We start from the raw sequence: 20,406 nt of genomic DNA, 5'->3' as shown, positions 1-20,406 counted from the left end.
GGGAATCATAGTCTCCATCATCCTTTCCTCACTGGGGTAATTCTCTAATAATGATGATCATCACACTTTTATTTACTTACAACTCAATATTACAACTTGATATCTAGAACGAAGATATGACTCTATATGAATGCCTCTGGCGGTGTGCCGGGATGTGCAATGATCTAGCGTAGCAATGACATCAAAAAAGGACAAGCCATGAAAACGTCATGCTAGCTATCTTACGATCATGCAAAGCAATATGACAATGAATGCTCAAGTCCTGTATATGGTGATGATGGAAGTTGCATGGCAATATATCTTGGAATGGCTATGGAAATGCCATGATAGGTAGGTATGGTGGCTGTTTTGAGGAGGGTATATGATGGGTTTAAGGTACCGGCGAAAGTTGTGCGATACTACAGAGGCTAGCAATGGCGGAAGGGTGAGAGTGCGTATAATCCATGGACTCAACATTAGTCATAAAGAACTCACATACTCATTGCAAAAATCTATTAGTCATCGAAACAACGTACTACCCACATGCTCCTAGGGGGATAGATTGGTAGGAAAAGACCATCGCTCATCCCCGACCGCCACTCATAAGGAAGACAATCAATAAATAAATTATGCTCCGACTTCATCACATAACGGTTCATCATACGTGCATGCTACGGGAATCACAAACTCCAACACAAGTATTTCTACAATCCACAACTACCCACTAGCATGACTCTAATATCACCATCTTTATATCGCAAGACTATTGCAAGGAATCAAACATATCATATTCAGTGATCTACAAGTTTTATGTAGGATTTTATTACTAACCATGTGAATGACCAATTCCTATCATCTATCTAAATAGATATAAGTGAACCAAGAGAGTTTAATTGTTTCCACAAAAGATATTCCCATGCTCTAACAAATATAAGTGAATCAAAAGAGCATTCTACAAATGGTGGTTTTCTATGTGAAGAGAAACAGGCAATCCAAACTTCAAATGATATAAGCGAAGCACATGAAGCATTCTATAAAGCCGTACTCAAAAGATATAAGTGAAGTGCATAGAGAATTCTATAAATCAACCAAGGACTATCTCATACCAGCATGGTGCATAAAATAAAAATGAAAACTAAATGCAAAAGAAGCTCCAAGATTGCACATATCACATGAACGAAACGAATCCGAAAACATACCGATACTTGTTGAAGAAAGAGGGGATGGCTTCCGGGGCATCCCCAAGCTTATACGCTTGAGTATCCTTGAGCATTTACTTGGGTTGCCTAGGGCATCCCCAAGCTTTATCTCTTTCCTCTCTTCCTTCTTCTCACATCGAGACCTTCTCGATCATCGAACACTTCATCCACACAAAACTTCAATAGAAAACTCGGTAAGATCCATTAGTATAATAAAGCAAATCACTACTCTAAGTACTATTGCAAACTAATTCATATTTTGTTTTTGCATTGTAGCTACTGTAGTATAACTTTTCCATGGCATAATCCACTGATATAATTTGATGGTTTGATCAAAACAAGCAAACTATGCATCAAAAACAGAATCTGTTTAAAACAGAACAGTCTGTAATAATCTGAACATTCACCATACCTCTGGTACTCCAAAAATTCTACAAAAATTAGGAAACATAAACAATTTGTATATAAAGACAGTGCAAAAATAATCAGAACCATTTGACGTTCCAGTAAAAAATGTATAATCGCGCACTACAGCCAAAGTTTTTGTCCTGCACCGTACAAACCAACAAGCAAAGTAAACATCCTAAAGGAAAAACTTGGCACATTATTTTTATTTTAAAACTTTATAAAAGCACACAACAAAAATAAATGACTCTCTAAAACTTCCGGGTTGTCTCCCTGGCAGCGCTTTCTTTAAAGCCATTAAGCTAGGAATATAGTGCTCAAGTAATGGATCCACCCGGATCCCAAGGTATATCAAAGCCAATTTTAATTAGCAATGATTTGGCATTTAGTAGTGAGCACAAAGTAACATAATTCAAGCAATGACAAAGTCTAACTCTCTTTCTATGCATCCGCATGTCATAAAAGAACAATTCATGCACACAAAGTAAAGGCCAATGCATAGTACAAACAGTTTCTTGCAATTTTTTCGTGTTGGAAACATAAAGAGGCGGAGATGTAGTTCCTCTATCATAATAATTGCAAGTAGGAGCAGCAAGAACATGCATATTATATCTATAAAAATCATCATGTGTGGTAGTCAAACACAACCCATCAATATAATCCTTAACAAGAGCAAACTTCTCCGATATAGTGTAGTTGGGAGAATTCAAAAAGATAATAGGACTATCATGCGTGGGTGCAATAGAAAAAATTTCATGTTTAACATAAGTAACTATAGCAAGTTCATCTCCATAAGCATAATTCATATTGGCATCTTGGCCACAAGCATAGCAAGCATCATCAAAAAGGGATATTTCAAGAGAATCAACGGGATCATAATAATCATCATAGCAATCATCCTTCGGTAAGCACGAAGGGAAATTAAACAATGTATGAGTTGAAGAGTTACTCTCATTAGAAGGTGGGCACGGGTAGCTAATCCGCTCTTCCTCCTTTTGTTATTCGCTCTCCTCATCATCTTTTTCATCCAATGAGCTCACGGTTTCATCAATTTCTTCTTCCATAGACTCCTGCAAAATATTAATCTCTTCTTGGACAGAGGAGGAGACCTCGATATATGGTTTAACGTAGGCATTAGAAACATAATTCTCATAACAATATTCAAGTATGGCAAATTTTTCAGATTTGTAAAGAGTAGCATCATACGTTTCAATCAAAGAAGCAATTTCATAAGCACCCTTAAAAGCAACAAATTCTTCAATTTGTTGAACATCATAGTAATTATAAACACCCTTAGCATAAGAAGATACGATTCCATTATCACTAAACAAACACTGGTAGGGAAGGTGTTTCTTAGGGTCTTCAGAACAACAAGTATAATCATATATTTTGCATAAATTCCAAGCATAGCATTGCAAACGATGAATTTAACCCAGTAAAAGTTTCCCTTTTTCAGATATACGGTGTCGCACATAACAAGCATGCTCATCTAAAGATTTGCCCTCAACTAAGCTAGTTGGGGTTTCAGCACGAACACATAGGGATCGAAGGTGATCCAAGTAATAAGCTTCAGGAGTGTGATAGATTTTGAGTGGTTCTTCAACCATTGGTGTAGTAGGTACAACTAATTTCTTTGGTATTTTGCGTTTCCTACCCATAACTAAAGATAGAAAACAAGAGCACAAAATAAAAACTACTTAGTGATAAAGCAAACAAGCACACACGAGAATATTCACCCCACGCTATAACTCCCTGGCAACGGCGCCAGAAAAAGGTCTTGATAACCTACAAGTATAGGGGATCAATTGTAGCCTATTTCGATAAGTAAGAGTGACAAACCCAACGAGGAGCTAAAGGTACAACAAATATTCCCTCAAGTTCTATCGACCACCGATACAACTCTAAGCACGCTTAATGTTCGCTTTACCTAGAACAAGTATGAAACTAGAAGTACTTTGTAGGTGTGATAGGATAGGTTTGCAAGATAAGAAAGAGCGCGTAAATAAAAAGTAGGGGCTTTTTAGATAAAGACACAACTAAGTTAGTTTTAGTAAAGAGCTTTTTGTTACGGGAAAGTTATTTGTCCCTAGGCAATCGATAACTAGACCGGTAATCATTATTGCAGTTTTATTTGAGGGAGAGGCATAAGCTAACATACTTTCTCTACTTGGATCATATGCACTTATGATTAGAACTTTAGCAAGCATCCGCAATTACTAAAGATCATTAAGGTAAAACCCAACCATAGCATTAAAGTATCAAGTCCTCTTTATCCCATACGCAAACAACCTACTTACTTGGGTCTATGCTTCTGTCACTCACGCCACCCACCATAAGCAAATCATGAACATATTGCAAACCCTACAGCCGGGATCCCTCACGCTTGCGTAACACAGAGAGCACCATAGGACAGCACCAATAATAAAACATGCAACTCAAACCAATCACGATCATCAAATAACCCATAGGACAAAACGGATCTACTCAAACATCATAGGATAGCCCTACATCATTGGGAAATAATATATAGCGTTGAGCACCATGTTTAAGTAGAGATTACAGCGGGTAAAAGAGATGTTACACCGCTGCATAGAGGGGGGAAGAGTTGGTGATGATGGCGGTGAAGTTGTTGGTGAAGATTGCGGTGATGATGATGGCCCCCGGTGGCACTCCGGCGCCACCGGAAGCGAGGGGGAGAGAGCCCCCCTCCTTCTTCTTCTTCCTTGACCTCCTCCCTAGATGGGAGAAAGGTTTTCCCTCTGGTCCTTGGTATCCATGGCATGGGAGGGGTGAGAGACCCTCCGAGATTGGATCTGTCTCTCTCTGTTTCTGCGTTCTCAGATTCTACCCTTTCACCGTTTCTTATATATTCCCGGAGATCCGTAACTCCGATTGGGATGAAATTTTAACACGATCTCTATCCGGATATTAGCTTTCTTGCAGCGAAAGAAGGGCACCAACCACCTTACGGGGTGTCCACTAGGGTCAGGGGCGCCTGCCCCCCTGGGGCACGCCCCCTGCCTCGTGGCCCCCTCGGGCATCGTCTCGCATGGATTTTTCTTCCCAAAAATCACATATATTCCAAAAAAATCTCCGTCAGTTTTTATCCCGTTTGGACTCCGTTTGATATGAATTTACTGCGAAACAAAAAACATGCAACAAACAGGAACTGGCACTGGGCACTGGATCAATATGTTAGTCCCAAAAATAGTATAAAAAGTTGCCAAAAGTATATGAAAGTTGTAGAATATTGGCATGGAACAATCAAAAATTATAGATACGACGGAGACGTATCACGCCTCCGGATCGTGAAGGTTGCATGCTTGCAACCAAGTAGAGAGGTCGTGCTTTCAGTCTTCGGTTCGAGAGACTGTTTGTGGACGGTACGAGGGATCGTTCATCAACGGTTTGAGGGACTCCAAGTACGATCTACACCGATGCATTCTTCTTCTGTTACAACTCGGTGACGGTAACGATAGTGATCCCAACCCATTATGCATCTTCATATTGATCTTGGGTGATCGTAGGTGCGAATTTTTTAGTTTTCTACTATGTTTCCAACACAAGCTAGGTACACCAACCACTTGAGAATATCTCAATTGATCTGTAGCCGTGCCTTCAAACTTTTGAGTCCGCATGCTAGGATCATTTGGTGTTGCAGAAAGTTTGCAGCTCGAATAGTCAAAACAGCTCCAAATCTTCTAAACATATAGCGGGATTGTAGAGGTGTAATTCCACGCTCAGTATCTCCCAGTAGCTTGATGTTCAAGATAACATTAGCCACGCCCAGATCTTCCATCTCAAAGTCATAAGATAGAAAATCCTTGACCTCCTCAATGACTTTGAGGTGAATCCCAAATAACAGTTTGTCATTGACATACAGACATAATATAAATCCTTCACCCCACCATAGCGATAATATACACATTTGTCAGCTTCGTTAACAACAAAGCCAGAAGATGTCAAAGTTGTATTAAACTTCTCATGCCATTGCTTAGGCGCTTATTTTAGGCCGTACAAAAATTTTGCTAGCTTGCACACCTTTCTTTCCTGGCCATTTACTACAAAGTCATCTGGTTGTCGCATGTAAATTTCCTCGTCTAGCTCTCCATTAAGGAAAGTCGTCTCAACGTCCACCTGATGAACGAGAAGATCATGCGATGCAGCCAACGAGAGTAACACTCGAATGGTTGTGAGTCTAGCCACAGGTGAATAAGTATCGAAGAAATCTTCTTCTTCTTTCTTGGTATAACCTTGGACTTCTCAATAGTACCATCGGTCCTAAGCTTCCTGTCGAACACCTACTTACATACCAATGGTTGGCAACCATAAGGACGATCGGTGATCTCCCATGTACCATTAACCCAGATGGAATCTGATACATCTTGTTGGGGATATTACTACTAGACATAAACCGGCCAGAAGTAGCCGGATTAACTCTATGACGATTAGAAGCCCATGAAGACGTAAGGATGGTGGCGCTTTACGAAGGCCCAAGGCCCAAAAGCGAGTTAAGGCCTGTAGATGTAAACCGGTTCTCTCATGTAACTTGTATTGTAAGTTAGAAGGAATAGAGACCGAGCCGGACACGTTTATGGTCCGGCCTCGGGACTCTGTAAACCGGCGGGCGTCAACCTATGTATATAAAGGGACGACCCGGCAGTGGTTTAAGGACAACACACAACAACTCGAGAGCCAGGCAACGCGGATTCGCTCCCTGGTCATTGAAACCTTAGCAATACCAACACAACTAGACGTAGGCTTTTTCCTTCATCGAAGGGGCCGAACTAGTAAAAAAATCCTCATGTCCCTTGTCTGGTTTAACCCCTTTAAGCTAACCCGTAGCGATGGCTCCACGACTAAGTCCTTTCATGAGGACATCTACCGTGACAAAACCACGACAGTTGGCGCCCACCGTGGGGCTATCGCACGATGGTTTCGAGTTCTTGAGGGGCAACTTCGAAGGACTCAAGGAATACGCTGTGGGCCGGATGACCAAGAGTCGTCGCGGCAAGCTCTACATCGACAACGCAGGCTGGGGCCCCGAGGCCGGTTCAATTGAATACGGGTATCGGGTCCCCTTGGGTGGGATTCACGTCTTCATCGGCAAGATCGGCGAACCGGGCCCTGAGCCGGACACCTGCACCGACATCATCGAGACGGCTCAGCGTGCAAGCCCTGCCCAGGTTTAGCCCGCCGCAAGGCATGTTTTCGTAGGTGTCATCCATGGAGTGGAACATGAGGATAGACCAGCATATAATGGGGAAACCATTGTCTGTTCTGATGACGAGTCTTCAATCGGAGAGACCGAGTCGCTGTATCAACTGCAGGACAGCCGGATTAGTGGGGGTTCCGATGGCAACAGTATGCCGGACCCCCTCGATCTGCCAAGCCGGGTCGCGATCTTCATGGCCGGTACACAACCAGCGCAGCACTGTTCTACCACCGCGGCAATGCTCTCCGGTTTAGCAACAACAACGCTAGCAGGAGCAGAGGGCTCTACGCCGCCTCCGGCTCAGGTTTTGTCTGATTTGTTCAACGCTTTGGCAACGTTGATGGCAGCAGAAGTGGATGCAGCAACCCGAGATCAGCACAATGCAGAGATTGCAAAGGTGAAGGATCATATAACTCAAGCTAAAGCGGACCTGGCAGCAGAGAACGCCAGGATGGCTACAGAGTGGGGCGAGTTGGAAGCTCAGCCCTACCGGCTTAGGCTGGATCAGTATGTCTCAGATGATGTCATGAGGAGGAGATACCGGTCGCACCTCCCGTCGGGTTATGAGCCAAGAAATCTCTTCAACACGCCAGGAGCTGGAACCAATAACCAGCCGGTGGGGAACCGGACTGAGGCACCGGTAACAGGAGCGCCGGTTCAGCCGTGCGCGATGAACCCGCCTCGTGAGAACAACATTGTGCCACAGTATGTTCCGACGCCGCTGGGGCATTACTCCAACTCGTTGGATACCATTCTGTCCGCCACTTCACGATTGGCAGCCCTCCCAATGGACGGCGAGTCACCAATGGCGATTGAGACACGACGGGCCAGAGAGCTCCTCCAAACAGCTTTAAACCAACAGCAGGCTTATTCGCATAGTCGCGAGAGGATTCATTCCACCCCCCGCCCGAGTCGGAGCTACAGCAGGCATGTTGAGGATGAACCGGCCGTGCCAAGCAGTGCACGTCACCATAACTCGCCGCAAGGGCATAACCCGGTGGGTGGTGGTGCTAATGCGCAGGATGTGGTGGATCATGGACGGGCGCGTCGAGAAGCCGAGTTAGCAACACAGCATGCGGCTCGTCAACCTACTCCAATTCGTCCTACCGCCTCAGTGGAGCCAGGTGTGGTCTTCAGTTCTTTAGGTGTGCCGTGTCTCACCCCCGCTTTGCGTAATGTACGACTGCCCAAGGATTTCAAAGGCCCTCATAAGGTGCCCAATTACACTGCCGATTTACCCCCTGAGTCATGGGTTGAGAGTTATGAGATGGCGATGGAGATGCTGGATGTGGATGAGGCGGTGTGTGCTAAGTACTTCACCATGATGTTGGAGGGGACAACTCGTACTTGGTTAAAGAGCTTACCGGCTAACTCCGTCGGGTCATGGGCTGAGTTGAAGCACCGGTTTATCCAGAATTTTAAAGATACTTGTAAGCAGCCTATGTCCATTGTGGACCTGGCCGCCTATGTTCAAGAGGATGGTGAGTCTACAACCCATTCGGTGAAGAGAGTCTCAGCTATTCTGCATTCGTCAGACCGCATCAACGTGGATACAGCAGTTTTGACATTGGATGGCAATTGCCGGTTTATGCCATTAAAACTGAAGCTAGGGAGGCTCAAATGTCACTGCAATGACATGTCAACCCTTATGGCTGCTTTGGTGAAATATGCCGATTCAGATAGTAGCAAAGACCCTGAGTCTGAGGAGGACAAACCGAGGAAGGGGAAAAAGAACGGCAATGGTAAGGGGCAGCAGCACAATCCGACAGGTCATGGGAATAATGGTAAGCGCAAGGCAGACAATAGTTTGGACTTTGTGGCTAACACCAATGCTCAGGATAACGGTCAGCGTCGTAAGGGCAAACCGCCCCAGAGGGGTGGAGGGTCAGGCCCCAATCTGGAGCGCATGTTAAATCAACCTTGTCCAAAGCACGAATCGAAGGAGAAGCCAGCTTCACATCTGTGGAAGGATTGTTTCATCATGCGGGAGTTCAAAAATTCTAATATGTTTCAGTACGACAATGGCCCGCCCGGCAGTTCAGGAGGCGGTTTTCATGGGCCGGGTTATGGAGGCAGCAGCTCTGGTTCAGGAATCCAAGGCCATCAGACCGGACATGGTAATCAAGGGAATCAGGGCAATCAGGGAGGTTATAACCATCAGGGGAATCAGCAGCAGCAGTCGGGTTATCAGAGCAATCCGAAGCAGTTGAATAGTGGGTAGTATCATGTCTTCACCACTAGCTTGTGCAAGCGTGATCAGAAGCTTCATAAGAGGGTCGTGAAATCTGTTGAACCGGCAGTGCCTCAGTATTTGCGCTGGTCTGAGCAACCAATTTTATGGAGTCGAGAGGATCACCTAGCCCGGGTTGATAATCCGGGTCATCTGGCCTTGGTGGTGGCACCTCAAGTCGGGGGTTATAAGTTCACCAAGGTGCTTATGGATGGTGGAAGTAGTATCAACATCCTTTACTATGATACCTTCCGCCGTATGGGGTTGACAGATAAGAATCTTAAACCGTCGAACACCGTTTTTCATGGTGTGGTGCCTGGTAAGTCTGCGTATCCAGTGGGCAAGATATCCCTAGAGGTGGCTTTTGGAGATGATCATGATTCAAGGTCAGAAGCATTGACTTTTGAAGTGGTGAAAATCAAGAGTCCATATCACACCCTGTTCGGACGACCGGCTTATGCCAAGTTCATGGCGAGGCCGTGTTATGTTTATCTACAGCTTAAGATGCCGGGTCATAAGGGGACCATCACAATACATGGGAGCAGGAAGATTGATTTGGAGTGTGAAGAGGGTGATGCGGCTTATGCTGAATCGGTTTGTGCTACAGAGGAGCTGAAGTTTTATAAAAACAATGTTGATCCGGCGGATATGACTTCTCTAAAGAAGCCAACTACAAAGCATGCTCTCGCGCTTAAGTTTAAATCGGCTACAGACACTAAGATGGTTGACTTTGTTCCTGGCGATTCATCCAAGCAGTTCAACATCAGCGCTAACCTAGATCCCAAATAGGAAAGCGCGCTCATCGAGTTCATCCGTGAGAACCGGGACATCTTTGCATGGAAACCTTCTGACATGCCAGGTGTGCCGAGGGAACTTGCTGAGCACACACTTAACATAGATCCTAAGTTTAAACCGGTCAGGTAGTTTCTCCGATGCTTCAACGAAGTAAGGCGTAAGGCTATTGGTGAGGAGGTAGCTCGGCTGTTGGCCGCAGGGTTTATTGTGGAGGTCTTTCACCCAGAGTGGCTGGCTAATCCGGTGCTAGTCCTTAAGAAAAACGGCACTCGGCGTATGTGTGTGGACTACACAGACTTGAACAAGGCTTGTCCAGCTGATCCCTTTGCCCTCCCTCGTATTGATCAGATTATTGATGCTACGACAGGTTGTGACAGTTTGTGTTTTCTGGATGCTTATTCTGGTTATCATCCGATCAAAATCGCAGTTAAGGACCAGGAGAAGACAGCTTTCATAACTCCCTTTGGAGCCTTCTGTTATGTCTCTATGCCCTTTGGGCTCAAGAGTGCCCAGGCGACTTATCAGCGTTGTGTTCAGAATTGTCTTCATAAGCATATTGGGCGCGATGTTCATGTATATGTGGATGATATTGTGGTGAAGTCCAGGAAGGAGGAAACATTGGTAGATGACTTGAGAGAGACCTTTGACAATCTCCGGGTTTATAAGATGATGCTTAATCCGGAGAAATGTGTCTTTGGTGTTCCGGCAGGCAAGCACTTGGGTTTTCTGGTGTCTAACAGGGGCATTGAGGCTAATTCGGAAAAAAAAATCAGCTATCACGTCCCTGACTAAACCAGCGTGCATCAATGACGTTCAATGTTTAGCAGGCTGGATTGCCGCTTTGAGCTGGTTTATCAGTCGTCTTGGGGAGAAAGCTATCCCTTTATATCATATGTTAAAGAAAACAGATGACTTTGTCTGGAGTGATGCAGCTGATGAAGTGTTTGAGGAATTGAAGAGACAGTTAGCTGAACCGCCTGTCCTTGCGGCTCCGGTCGATAAAGAGCCTTTATTGCTATATGTGGATGCTAATGCCCGGGCTGTCAGTGTGGCTATTGTTGTGGAGCTCAATGAGGCTGGAAAAGAGTATCTGGTTCAACGGCCGGTTTATTATATCAGTGAGGTGCTTATCGAATCAAAGCAAAGGTATCCGCATTGGCAGAAGCTGGTGTATGGAGTTTTTATGGCAAGCCAGAAGCTCAAGCACTATTTCAGGGTCATCCTATCACAGTGGTTAGTTCAACCCCTTTGGGAGATATCATCCAAAACAGAGAGGCGACTGGCCGGATTGCTAGGTGGGCTATTGAGCTTGGACCTCACGGGCTCAAGTATACACCTCACACAGCGATCAAATCTCAAGCACTCGTGGACTTCATCAATGATTGGACAGAGTTGCAGGTACCAGAGGAAAAGCTAGACAACCCTTATTAGACTATTCATTTTTATGGGTCCAGGCAATTGGAGGGCTCGGGGGCTGGAGTCATATTAACTTCCCCACGAGGTGACAAGTTTTGTTATGTTCTTCGTTTAATGTTGCCTTGCACTAACAATGCAGCTGAGTATGAGGCCTTACTCCACGGTCTTCGGATGGCTAAGACGATGAACTTAAGCCGGGTTAAGTGCTTCGGTGACTCAGACCTGGTGGCTCAACAGGTATCTGGCACTTGGGATTCTAAGGACCCACTCATGGCTGCATATCGACGAGAGGTGGACATAGTGGCTGGTCATTCCAAGGGCTATCAAGTTGACCATATAGACCGGCGAAAGAATGAAGCAGCGGACTGATGTCTACTACACAACCTTCTTCTTGTAGACGTTGTTGGGCCTCCAAGTGCAGAGGTTTGTTGGACAGTAACAAATTTCCCTCAAGTGGATGACCTAAGGTCAATCCGTAGGAGGCATAGGATGAAGATGGTCTCTCTCAAGCAAGCCTGCAACCAAATAACAAAGAGTCTCTTGTGTCCCCAACACACCCAATACAATGGTAAATTGTATAGGTGCACTAGTTCGGTGAAGAGATGGTGATACAAGTGCAATATGGATGGTAGATAAAGGTATTTGTAATCTGAAATTATAAAAACAGCAAGGTAACTAATAATAAAAGTGAGCGTAAACGGTATTGCAATGCGTGGAAATAAGGCCTAGGGTTCATACTTTCACAAGTGTAAGTCCTCTCAACAATAATAACATAATTGGATCACATAACTATCCCTCAACATGCAACAAAGAGTCACTCCAAAGTCACTAATAGCGGAGAACAAACGAAGAGATTATGGTAGGGTACGAAACCACCTCAAAGTTATTCTTTCCAATCAATCCATTCGGCTATTCCTATAAGTGTCACAAACAGCCCTAGAGTTCGTACTAGAATAACACCTTAAGACACAAATCAACCAAAACCCTAATGTCACCTAGATACTCCAATGTCACCTCAAGTATCCGTGGGTATGATTATACGATATGCGTCACACAATCTCAGATTCATCTATTCAACCAACACAAAGGACCTCAAAGAGTGCCCCAAAGTTTCTACCGGAGAATCACGAAGAAAACGTGTGCCAAACCCTATGCATAGGTTCATGGGCGAAACCCGCAAGTTGATCACCAAAACATACATCAAGTGAATCACGTGATATCCCATTGTCACCACAGATATCCATGGCAAGACATACATCAAGTGTTATCAAATCTTTAAAGACTCAATCCGATAAGATAACTTCAAAGGGGAAACTCAATCCATTACAAGAGAGAAGAGGGGGAGGAGAAACATAAGATCCAACTATAATAGCAAAGCTCGTGATACATCAAGATTGTATCATCTCAAGAACACGAGAGAGAGAGAGATCAAACACATAGATACCGGTACATACCCTCAGCCCCGAGGGAGAACTACTCCTCCTCATCATGGAGAGCACCGGGATGATGAAGATGGCCACCGAAGAGGGATTGCCCCCTTCGGCAGGGTGTCGGAACGGGTCTATATTGGTTTTCGGTGGCTACGTAGGCTTCTGGCGGCGGAACTCCCGATCTATTATCCTCTCGGATGTTTTTAGGGTATATGGAGATATATAGGCGGAAGAAGTACGTCAGGGGGGCCACGAGGGGCTCACGAGGGTGGAGGGCGCGCCCCCCTGCCTCGTGACCTCCTCGCAGATCCCCCGACGTGCACTCCAAGTCTTCTGGGCTTATTTCCTTCCAAAAATGAGTTCCGTGAAGTTTCAGGTCAATTGGACTCCGTTTGATTTTCCTTTTCTTCGAAACCCTAAAATAGGGTAAAAACAGAAACTGGCACTGGGCTCTGGGTTAATAGGTTAGTCCCCAAAAATCATATAAAAGTGTATAATAAAGCCCATAAACATTCAAAACAGTAGATAATATAGCATGGAGCAATCAAAAATTATAGATACGTTGGAGACGTATCAGCATCCCCAAGCTTAATTCCTGCTCGTCCTTGAGTAGGTAATTGATAAAAACAAAATTTTTGATACGGAGTGCTACTTGGCATAATTTTAATGTAATTCTTCTTAATTGTGGGATGAATATTCAGATCCATAAGATTCAAGACAAAATTTCATATTGACATAAAAATGATAATACTTCAAGCATCCTGACTAAGCAATTATGTCTTCTCGAAATAACATTGCCAAAGAAAGCTATCCCTACAAAATCATATAGTCTGGCTATGCTCTATCTTCACCACACAAAATATTTAAATCATGCACAACCTCGATGACAAGCCAAGCAATTGTTTCATACTTTTGATGTTCTCAAATTTTTCAATCTTCACGCAATACATGAGCGTGAGCCATGGACATAGCACTATAGGTGGAATAGAATGGTGGTTGTGGAGAAGACAAAAAGGAGAAGATAGTCTCACATCAACTAGGCGTATCAATGGGCTATGGGGATGCCCATCAATAGATATCAATGTGAGTAAGTAGGGATTGCCATGCAACGGATGCACTAGAGATATAAATGTATGAAAGCTCAACAAAAGAAACTAGTGGGTGTGCATCCAACTCGCTTGCTTACGAAGACCTAGGGTATTTTGAGGAAGCCCATCATTGGAATATACAAGCCAAGTTCTATAATGAAAGATTCCCACTAGTATATGAAAGTGACAACATAGGAGACTCTCTATCATGAAGATCATGGTGCTACTTTGAAGCACAAGTGTGGTAAAAGGATAGTAGCATTGCCCTTTCTCTCTTTTTCTCTCATTTTTTTATTTTTTATTTTTTTATTTGGGCCTTCTCTTTTTTTATGGCCTCTTCTCTTTTTTTATTTGGGCTTCTTTGGCCTCTTTTATTTATTTATTTTTGTCCGGAGTCTCATCCCGACTTGTGGGGGAATCATAGTCTCCATCATCCTTTCCTCACTGGGACAATGCTCTAATAATGATGATCATCACACTTTTATTTACTTAAAATTCAAGAATTACAACTCGATACTTAGAACAAGATATGACTCTATATGAATGCCTCCGGCAGTGTACCAGGATGTGCAATGACTCATGAGTGACATGTATGAAAGAATTATGAATGGTGGCTTTGCCACAAATACAATGTCAAATACATGATCATGCATAGCAATATGGCAATGATGAAGCGTGTCATAATAACGGAATGGTGGAAAGTTGCATGGCAATATATCTCGGAATGGCTATGGAAATGCCATAATAGGTAGGTATGGTGGCTGTTTTGAGGAAGGTATATGGTGGGTTTATGGTACCGGCGAAAGTTGCACGGTACTAGAGAGGCTAGCAATGGTGGAAGGGTGAGAGTGCGTATAATCCAATGGACTCAACATTAGTCATAAAGAACTCACATACTTATTGCAAAAATCTGTAAGTTATCAAAGAAAAGTATTACGCGCATGCTCCTAGGGGGATAGATTGGTAGGAAAAGACCATCGCTCGTCCCCGACCGCCACTCATAAGGAAGACAATCAATAAATAAATCATGCTCTGACTTCATCACATAACGGTTCACCAATCGTGCATGCTACGGGAATCACAAACTTCAACACAAGTATTTCTCAAATTCATAACCACTCAACTAGCATGACTCTAATATCACCATCTCCATATCTCGAAACAATTATCAAGTATCAAACTTCTCATAGTATTCAACACACTCATAAGAGAATTTTATTATTCTTGAATACCTAGCATATTAGGATTTTAAGCAAATTACCATGCTATTTAAGACTCTCAAAATAATATAAGTGAAGCATGAGAGTTCATCTATTTCTTCAAAATAAAACTACCACCATGCTCTAAAAGGTATAAGTGAAGCACTAGAGCAAATGACAAACTACTCCGAAAGATATAAGTGAAGATCAATGAGTAGTCGAATAATTATGCAACTATGTGAAGACTCTCTAACATTAAATAATTTCAGATCTTGGTATTTTACTCAAATAGCAATCAAAACTAAATAAAATGACATCTAAAAATAGCAAACATCATGTGAAGAAGCAAAAACTTAGGATCAACCGATACTAACCGATAGTTTGTTGAAGAAGAAAGGTGGGATGCCAACCGGGGCATCCCCAAGCTTAGACGCTTGAGACTTCTTAAGATATTATCTTGGGGTGCCTTGGGAATCCCCAAGCTTGAGCTTTTGTGTCTCCTTAATTCCTCTCATATCACGGTCTCCCTAAATCTCAAAAGCTTCATCCACACAAAACTCAACAAGGACTCGTGAGATAAGTTAGTATAAACCATTGCAAAAACCTTATCATACCCTACTGTAGAAAATCACTAAAATTATTATTCAACATTGCATACTAAATGCCTCTGCATATTTAATAGTCCTATCCTCAAATAGAATCATTAAAGAAGCAAACATATGCAAACAATGCAAACATGACAGCAATCTCCCTAAACAGGATAGTCTGTAAAGAATGCTGCAACATCCATACTTACCTAGATCCAAAAATTATGAAAGAAAATTCCCACTGTATTAAATTTATCAGAGCTTAATATTAAAAAGGTTTCACCATTTTATCACATTCTGAATTTTCTAGGGAATTATTGCAACAGCGGTAAACTTTCTGTTTTCAAACAGCAACATGTATACTTCTAACATAGGCATAGTGGAGGCTATCAATGCCACTTTTATTGAAATAAAATATGCAAAACATTGTTCTAAATAAAAGCAAGCAAATCCTAACAAAATAAATTGACGATCCAAGCAAAACACATATCATGTGGTGAATAAAAATATAGCTCCAAGTAAAGTTACCGATGAACGAAGACGAAAGAGGGGATGCCTTCCGGGGCATCCCCAAGCTTAGGCTCTTGGTTGTCCTTGAATATTACCTTGGGGTTCCTTGGGCATCCCCAAGCTTAGGCTCTTGCCACTCCTTATTCCATAATCCATCGAATCCTTGCCCAAAACTTGAAAACTTCACAACACAAAACTTAACAGAAAACTCGTAAGCTCCGTTAGTATAAGAAAACAAAAGACCACTTCAAGGTACTGTAATCAACTCATTATTTATTTATATTGGTGATAAACCTACTGTATTCCAACTTCTCTATGGTTTATAAACTATTTTACTAGCCATAGATTCATCAAAATAAGCAAACAACACACGAAAAGCAGAATCTGTCAAAAACAGAACAGTCTGTAGTAATCTGGATCAAACGTATACTTCTGGAACTCATAAAATTCTCAAATAAATTTCTTGACCTGAGGAATTTATCTATTAATCATCTGCAAAAATAATTAACTAAATATCACTCTCCAAATAAAAATGGCAGCAATTCTCGTGAGCGCTAAAGTTTCTGTTTTTGACAGCATGATCAACAAGACTTTCCCCAAGTCTTCCCAAAGGTTCTACTTGGCACAAACACTAATTAAAAGCATACAACAACATATAAAAAGAGGCTAGATGAATTATTTATAACTAAACAGGAGAAAAAATCAAGGAATAAAAATAAAATTGGGTTCCCTCCCAACAAGCGCTATCGTTTAACGCCCCTAGCTAGGCATGATGATTTCAATGATGCTCACATAAGACATAAGAATTGAAACATAAAGAGAGCATCATGAAGAATATGACTAGCACATTTAAGTCTAACCCACTTCCAATGCATAGGGATTTTGTGAGAAAATAATTTATGGGAACAATAATCAACTAGCATAGGAAAGCAAAACAAGCATAACTTCAAGATTTTAAGCACATAGAGAGGAAACTTGATATTATTGAAATTCCTACAAGCATATGTTCCTCCCTCATAATAATTTTCAGTAGCATCATGAATGAATTCAACAATTTAGCCAGCACCTAAATAATTCTTTTCATAATCTACGAGCATAGAATTTTTATTACTCTCCACACAAGCAAAATTCTTCTCATGAATAATAGTGGGAGCAAACTCAAAGAAATAACTATCATGTGATTGAAAATTAAGATCAAGATGACAAGTTTCATGGTTATCATTATTCTTTAAAGCATACGTGTCATCACAATAATCATCATAGATAGGAGGCATGCTTTCATCATAATAAATTTGCTCATCAAAACTTGGGGGACAAAAAATATCATCTTCATCAAACATAGCTTCCCCAAGCTTGTGGCTATGCATATCATTAGCATCATGGATATTCAAGGAATTCATACTAAAAACATTGCAATCATGCTTATCATTCAAATTTTTAGTGCCAACCATTTTATAGATTTCTTCTTCTAACACTTGAGCACAATTTTCCTTTCCATCATACTCACGAAAGATATTAAAAAGGTGAAGCGTATCAGAAAACTCAATTCCATTTTTTATTGTTTTCTTTTATAAACTAAACTAGTGATAAAATAAGAAACTAAAAGACTCGATTGCAAGATCTAAAGATATACCTTCAAGCACTCACCTCCCCGGCAACAGCGCCAGAAAAGAGCTTGATGTCTACTACACAACCTTCTTCTTGTAGACGTTGTTGGGCCTCCAAGTGCAGAGGTTTGTAGGACAGTGGCAAATTTCCCTCAAGTGGATGACCTAAGGTTTATCAATCCGTAGGAGGCGTAGGATGAAGATGGTCTCTCTCAAGAAACCCTGCAACCAAATAACAAAGAGTCTCTTGTGTCCCCAACACACCCAATACAATGGTAAATTGTATAGGTGCACTAGTTCGGCGAAGAGATGGTGATACAAGTGCAATATGGATGGTAGATAAAGGTATTTGTAATCTGAAATTATAAAAACAGCAAGGTAACTAATAATAAAAGTGAGCGTAAACAGTATTGCAATGCGTGGAAATAAGGCCTAGGGTTCATACTTTCACTAGTGTAAGTCCTCTCAACAATAGTAACATAATTGGATCACGTAACTATCCCTCAACATGCAACAAAGAGTCACTCCAAAGTCACTAATAGTGGAGAACAAACGAAGAGATTATGGTAGGGTACGAAACCACCTCAAAGTTATTCTTTCCAGTCAATCCATTGGGCTATTCCTATAAGTGTCACAAACAACCCTAGAGTTCGTACTAGAATAACAACTTAAGACACAAATCAACCAAAACCCTAATGTCACCTAGATACTCCAATGTCACCTCAAGTATCCGTGGGTATGATTATACGATATGCGTCACACAATCTCAGATTCATCTATTCAACCAACACAAAGGACCTCAAAGAGTGCCCCAAAGTTTCTACCGGAGAATCACGACGAAAACGTGTGCCAACCCCTATGCATAGGTTCATGGGCGGAACCCGCAAGTTGATCACCAAAACATACATCAAGTGAATCACGTGATATCCCATTGTCACCACAGATATCCACGACAAGACATACATCAAGTGTTCTCAAATCTTTAAAGACTCAATCCGATAAGATAACTTCAAAGGGGAAACTCAATCCATTACAAGAGAGAAGAGGGGGAGGAGAAACATAAGATCCAACTATAATAGCAAAGCTCGCGATACATCAAGATCGTATCATCTCAAGAACACGAGAGAGAGAGAGAGATCAAACACATAGCTACTGGTACATACCCTCAGCCCCGAGGGAGGACTACTCCCTCCTCGTCATGGAGAGCACCGGGATGATGAAGATGGCCACTGGAGAGGGATTGCCCCCTTCGGCAGGGTGCCGAAACGGGTCTAGATTGGTTTTCGGTGGCTACGAAGGCTTCTGGCGGCGGAACTCCCGATCTATTATCCTCTCGGATGTTTTTAGGGTATATGGAGATATATAGGCGGAAGAAGTACGTCAGGGGGGCCACGAGGGGCTCACGAGGGTGGAGGGCGTGCCAGGGGGGTGGGCGTGCCCCATGCCTCGTGACCTCCTCGCAGATCCCCCGACGTGCACTCCAAGTCTTCTGGGCTTGTTTCCTTCCAAAAATGAGTTCCATCAAGTTTCAGGTCAATTGGACTCCGTTTGATTTTCCTTTTCTTCGAAACCCTAAAACAGGGTAAAAATAGAAACTCGCACTGGGCTCTGGGTTAATAGGTTAGTCCCCAAAAATGATATAAAAGTGTATAATAAAGCCCATAAACATCCAAACCAGTAGACAATATAGCATGGAGCAATCAAAAATTATAGATACGTTGGAGACGTATCACGGATGCTTTAAGTCGTCTAGGTTCTCAGCGTAAACCGGTGCCACCTAATGTCTTCCTCAACGTACTTCATAATCCGTCGGTCAAGATACCCACAAAGGAGGAGTTGGCTATTCCTAACCCGGAGGCCCAGTTGGTGGCAGCTTTGCGTGTTATACCGGATTGGACAGTCCCGTACTTGGCTTACATGAACCGGGGTGAGTTACCGGAGGATGAAACCTTGGCCCAACAGATAATCCGGCGTTCCAAGTCAATGACCATTGTCAATGGGGAGTTACATCGTTACAGCGTCACGGGAGCAATTCAGCGTTGTGTGTCTCCTCAAGAGGGTTGTGAGATTTTGTGAGAAATCCACGAAGGAGATTGTGGTCACCACGCCGGTTCCAAAATCCTTGGTGGCTAAGGCTTTTCGTCATGGCTTCTATTGGTTGACGGCTCATGCTGATGCTGAGGATTTGGTCAAAAGGTGTGATGGTTGTCAGAAATTTGCATGCCGCGCTCATGTTCCGGCTCAGGAGTTGAGAATGATTCAAATTACTTGGCCGTTTGCAACTTGGGGGCTCTATATGGTTGGACCCTTTAAGAGATCCAAGGACAAAAAGACCCACCTATTAGTGGCAACTGACAAGTTTACCAAGTGGGTAGAAGCAGAGCCAGTAAGTAAGTGTGATGCAGCCACGACGGTTCAATTCATCAAAAAGGTGATATTCCGGTTTGGTTTTCCACACAGTATTATAACTGATAATGGTACTAATCTGTCCAAGGGTGGTATGGAGGAATTTTGTCAACGTGAGCACATCCGGCTTGATGTAGCATTAGTGGTCACCCCAAGTCTAATGGTCAAGCAGAGAGGGCAAATCAAGAAATTTTGAGAGGTATCAAACCCCGGCTTATGGTTCCTTTAAAGCAGACGCCGGGTTGTTGGGTGGAGGAGTTACCTTCCGTACTATGGAGTATCAACACCACACCAAACAGATCTACGGGTTACACGCCTTTTTTCATGATTTACGGAGCAG

This window comes from Triticum dicoccoides, chromosome 6A (assembly GCF_002162155.2).
Source record: "Triticum dicoccoides isolate Atlit2015 ecotype Zavitan chromosome 6A, WEW_v2.0, whole genome shotgun sequence".
NCBI lineage: Eukaryota > Viridiplantae > Streptophyta > Magnoliopsida > Poales > Poaceae > Triticum > Triticum dicoccoides.
The sequence above is the reverse complement of the archived record's forward strand: the minus strand, read 5'-3'. Positions refer to the sequence as shown.